Source organism: Pezoporus occidentalis, unplaced genomic scaffold (assembly GCF_034315485.1).
Source record: "Pezoporus occidentalis ecotype Australia unplaced genomic scaffold, CSIRO_AGI_Poc_V1 ctg21, whole genome shotgun sequence".
NCBI lineage: Eukaryota > Metazoa > Chordata > Aves > Psittaciformes > Psittacidae > Pezoporus > Pezoporus occidentalis.
In genome coordinates, this window is record NW_026913964.1 from 7,930,323 (window position 1) to 7,936,074 (window position 5,752).

At 35.2% G+C, this 5,752-nt stretch overlaps 1 long non-coding RNA gene across 2 annotated transcripts; it reads right to left on the bottom strand.

Annotated features, from left to right (window-relative positions):
- Window positions 1-223: 223 nt before the first annotated feature.
- Window positions 224-4,923, bottom strand: LOC134164013 (uncharacterized). Of its 2 annotated transcripts, XR_009964957.1 has the most exons (3): window positions 2,388-4,923; window positions 1,918-1,987; window positions 224-1,716 (listed from the first exon to the last, which is right to left on the bottom strand). It is a non-coding gene; the product is annotated as an uncharacterized LOC134164013 (long non-coding RNA). The 2 variants fall into 2 exon arrangements; XR_009964956.1 differs by lacking the exon at window positions 1,918-1,987.
- Window positions 4,924-5,752: the final 829 nt, after the last annotated feature.

Genomic DNA, 5,752 nt, shown 5'->3' on the forward strand with positions numbered 1-5,752 from the left:
CATGAAATTAAAATTATACCATTTTAAGGGTGACATGAGAGATTTCATTTATTTAAAAATCTTCTAAGAAAGTAGTCAGAAAATTCAATCCAAACCACATGCTGAAAAGCTGTAGTTTTCTATAAGATCTCTCAAAGGAAAGTCTAGCAAACATTTTACCTGCATTTTAGAAGAATTTATTTTACTCAAAGCCATACACAGAATGGACACTCATAAACATATGGATTATTCACAAGATTTATTATTACTATTGTGTGATACATATAAAATATAAAAGAAAATATTATATAATTTAAAAATATTTCAATACATAACAGCCAACATATTCAGCACTTATTTTAGGCTTTAGTATAGAAAACATAAACATTTCATAAATTTTTTAGCTTGTCTTTGCATAAAACAATGTGATTTGTTCACAGTACATCCAAAGTTGTTTCAGCTGTAAAAAGTCTTACCATTTTAATCTTTTTTTTTTAAAAAAAAAAAAAAGCCCCATAACCAAACAAAAAAGCGTGGGATGTTGATCTATGGACGTATTATCCTAATTTTACTAATATTCTAGCCAGAAATGCTTGGAACTGCTGATATCCTTCCAGAATTGCGTACACCTGTAAGAACCTGGGACCCTATATGTAAGAACAGAGGATCAAAGAAAGTGAAGGTACTTGCATTAAATATATGTTCTAACATGATTTTGAATTATTCTCTCAGAAGAAAGCATTGGCATTGCACCCTAGAAGTCAGGTTAATAGAATATTCAACTATGCTGATTTTAAAAACTTAGGTACTTTGAAGTATATTATGTCATGATGCTCTGCTCTGGTTTACGTCAAATTCTCTGTCACTTCTGTTGCTGCCTCAGCTGGAAGTTTTTTGCTACTGTTTTGCCAAATATGCAGCCAAGGTCTAGAATCAATTATGTGTACCAACTTTATTAGTTTATTATGGTATTGTGACTTAATCATCCACACATCAGTCACTCTGCTATATGTTTGGTTCATAAGTAAGTATCTGTTCATCACAGTGGTTAAAGGAAACTGGTCAATGAAAGAGTTGATTTTATCTACAAGAAGTATACATATTGTACAGAACTATTTTTGGCACAAGCTGTGGACCACTATACCTTAAATTATGCTTGGGCAAGTTTAGACTTATGGTAAATATAGTTCTCCATTGCTGGAATCCAGAAGCCCTCACTCAAATTCAAGTGTCATCTTCATGTATCCTCTTTTTCTTTCTAGGTGGTATGATATACTGGGTCAGCATGGTTGTATTCCACTAGATATGGCCATGAATCATTACAGATGTCAAACAACTGTAATCCAGCTACTTATATGGCAAAATGTTGCCATAAATTACTTCTTTTTTATGACATTTATTATTTTTCAAATTTTTATTTCTCTGATAGGTAAACTTAAGGATAATGAAACTATGCAGTTTAATCCACCAATATTTCAACTCTATTCCCTATGATTCTATTAAACGTAGTATCACTGCAGTCATGCACGCATGCACATTTTATGTTTCTGAGACAGAAATGCCAGGCTCTTCCAGAGAAAAAATAAACTGAATTGGTGATGCGCATTTTCTTATTAGTTGTCTGATACTTGAGAAGAAATTGTAATTTTTCATTAGAAGCAGAAATATTCTGGTGATCTTTTGGCCTTCTGTCTTCTCCAGAACAGTCTGAAGGCCAGTAGGAAACAAAATGTTGTCCTAGGATATGAAGCAAACACAAGTATCAATAAAAAAGAATATGCAAGAAAGGTTTTTTAGATGACTGATATTATTTTTTTTTTTTTTTTGAAACTGAAGTCTCTAGGAACTCTTGGTGATCCCATTCTTTCTCTCAGTTCCTTGAAGAACCACCCTCTTCCTCCCCAGTGAAACTTCGCAACTGTGTAGTAGGAAATATACACACTGCTTTAAATGAAAGTGCACTGGCTATTATCTGCTGCTCTTTGCTTTAGCATCAATGGAGTCTAACCTGAGAAAAAAGCAACATATGGCTTGTTTCTGACTTTCCTCCAATTCCTCTGCTTTTCCAGATGCTTCCAAAAGGCATAGATAGATGTTATATCTAAGTGATGTTATAAAACTACATAATATGCAGCTCACTTTCCTTTCTGGGAAAGATTCTGGTTAAAAGTATCTAAATCAGTCCAACCAACCGTTTTTTTATTATTTATGTAAAGATTTATTTCATTGTATATTGAATATTTGGCATAAATCTTTTTAGCACAGAACAAGTCATCATGTTTACTTAGTGATGTCTGAATTCTCTCCTACATGACTTGCTGATTGATAGGCTCAAAGAAAGCTGTCTTTTGAATTCACATGGGATTAATTCCTGAGGCAGATGATATTTCTTTTCTGTTTGAATATACCTATTGTCAGCAGTCAGGATTTCACCAGAAGATATGTAATCCCACAGACAGCTTAAACCAGACCACAGAGAAGTCTGAAGGTGCAGCTCTAATTCCTGAAAAATCACACAATGAGACCTCAAAATGAGAAGTGTGATTACAGGCTTTGGTTGCTAAGATGGATAGCTAAGCTTGGAACAAACTGTATTTCTTTATGAGCACTGCTTTCACGCCTACACAGAGACAACAATAGCAAGCTGCCTAACAACTAATTAATGATCAACACAATATCACAATACCTAAACCCAAACTCAGGGGAATGGATGCAGCCTTCTCTCCAAATAATAGCGGAGAAGATTTCCACATAAGGCCATGTCACATAGTATCCAGAACAAGAAGGATGGTAAGGCAACCTGATGTTGAGATTTTGGGACAAAACTGTCAAGGATAGTGTCCTGTTATGAAGACGGAAAATGCTTCAACATCCTTCCCAGAAGGTTCAGTCTTTTAAAAGGACCACACATGAATAAAAAGAACAATGAATAAGACTATGGTTCATTTGTATCTTTTTATACCAGTAAATTCAGATTAATCTACAAGCAACATGGAGTCAGCTGAAATGCATTAAGGAGCAAAATTACTAAAAGTAGCATTTGGTATGTGTATGATTATCCTGTCTGTTTTATAGTTAGAGGCCTAAGAAGTCTTTGCTTGTTTTCATTTGACATGTGACTGACAGTTTTCAGCGATAGAAGATGGAGACAATCCCTTTATTTTGCCTCTGTAAAAGCAAAATTTGAGGGTTTTTTAGATGGTGCCATACCTTTCTAAAACATCCGAGTTCTCTGTCACATCTTACCTTTTTGAGTTGTCTGGGTACTAGAATTGGCCCTTCTTTGCTGTATGCTACTTACAGTTAAATACCTTTGCATGGGAAAGGAATGCAAAACAAGGTTAACATGAGTTTTGAACCAAAGAGGTTTACACGTGGAGATAAAATACGATAGAAATGTAAAGCACTTCTAGGGCAAAAAATGGTGCTTTGGCAACACCAGTAAAAATCAAGTGTGAGTCTTATCTGATTACTGTGAAGGTGAGTTGGAGTTTTGTAAGTTGGTGAAGACGGTACAATAAATGTTGCTATTAGTGATATACTTGTACACTAATGCTCACACATGAAGCATGAACATTAATTAGAGATCTGCGTGCAGCTGCAGTGTTATGATCATTTTGGGATCACAAAGTCATAGTGGCATGGCACCTTTGACTGGAGTGCTGCAATGGAGAGATACAGGCTTTTCAGGGAAGACAGGCTGGAAAGACATAGCTCTTTATAGGAGAGAAGAGCTGGAATGCACTGAGCTCTGCCTGGGGATGAATGATGACCCAGCCTAGAGCTTATGGGTAAGGATTAAAGAGAAGACATGTAGGGTTGACATTATAGTGGGTGCCTAGTACAGGCTACCTGTGCAGCTTGTTTCTGAAGTCTTAAATTTCTTTGAGACAAATAGGAAGACTGCATATGTGAAAAAAAATTTGTATTAAATTATGTCTTTGAAAGAATGTGAAGACTTAATGATGTAAAAGAATTCTGTGTCATTGTACTGAAATGATCATTTATTACAGCATAGAAACAAGCAGAGCTTTTAAGCCTTCATAGTCCCACAATATTCTCGTTATGCTTAAAGGGCTCATTGAAACTGAGAGAACAACTGGCTTTTCAAAAGGCAAAAGGCAGAATGCTCCATATGAAAAATAACTATCTCTGAAACTTCAGTAGAATAAATATCTTAACAATTTGACTGAATGAGTTGATAGTGCTTTTTGTCCCTGAGAATGCTAGGGTTACTCAAATGCTTGATAAAATGCACCTAACAATTCCATTTGGCATGATCATCAAGAGATCATGTGTGTCAAAAACTGAAAAATCTTACTCTGCATACCAGTTTATGAGCATGGAACATATTATAGGAATGACTATGTTGCATGAAAAAATGCTTCTAGCCCTGGCTCCTGACTCCAAAATGGTCAATAGTAGACATTTGGCAGAGGAAGATTATCAAGGGCAAGATAGTTTCTGTAGTATACTCAGGACATTGTGTAAAACATCTTCGAGTGGCATATCTAATAACTTTTGAATCCTTATGAAATGTTGTCCTTCACAATATTCTGTGTTAATACTTTCTGCAGTTTAGTTAAGCATCACATGAAACATATCGTTTGTTTGTCCTGGGCTGGTGCTGGTAATTTTACCCAATTCCCTTAGCTCCATCTCAGTGAGAAACACTGAGTAATCATATCCAGCTCCAATCTCTGGCTAAAGATCAAAGAGCCATTCTACAACGGAATAAAGTAGGGAGGAACTAAGTACTTCTGCCTTGCTTACTTTGTTGAGAAACTTATAAAAGTCTTGAAGGCCATTCAGTCTGCAAGTTATAAATCAAAGAAACACCATGTTCTGCAGTTCAGCTATGTTGATCTTAATTACTTGGGAAGAACAGCTAAGGATAGAGAGATCTGTGCACATCTGTGCGCATGTGTTTTACCCCTGTCATACAGCCAAACTCTTACTTAAAAAAAAAAAAAAAAAAAAAAAGAGGAAAAAACATGTTCCAAAAACTGAAGAACTCCTGACTTTATTTATTGAGCTCCTGACTTGAAAAAGAGAAAACTGAATACTTGGGATCACTCTCCTACCAATGGTTCCTCCTGCCCTTTTAGAAAGAAGGTTTTAAAGACTTCCAGAGTCTGTTTTCCACTGAGACTACTTCTGAGAAAGCCTTTTACATCTGTGAAAGTTGAGAAAAAAATAATCCCCTTTTTTATAGTATCAGTTGACCTACAGTAGTTTGGAGACCACTAACAGGAAATAGCCATAAATGTAAGTACACATTTCATGTAAACAGCTCTCTCTGTTGCAGAAAAAGTGGGCTAAAATATACCTACTATTTGTAAATAGACAGTGATACTACTTAATGTTTTGTAAATACCAAAAAGTAATCTGGAAATAGAACTCTAGGCCAGATGGTAAAAGTGCTTGAAAGAATTATGCATAGAAAATTTACTTCTGTAGTGTATACCTGAAATTGCCAAAGATGTGTAGAAAGCAGTTCATTATCCTGCTGACTCTGGCTCCTCATCTATATTTGTGACTTTTTTTTTTTTCCTTAGTGTACTCTAGGGGCTAAAAAAAAAATAATTAAAAATAAATTATTTTTACATAAGTCAGCCTCTTATCATTATCCTGACATAATGATAACTTATGTACTATGCAACAAACAGCAGAGTCTGCTGTTTTTACTAAAGGATAAAAGAGCCTTGTTATTTAAAATATAAGTAGCAATGTGGAAGGAATTGAAAGCAGATATAGGATTTTAAGACTCAGG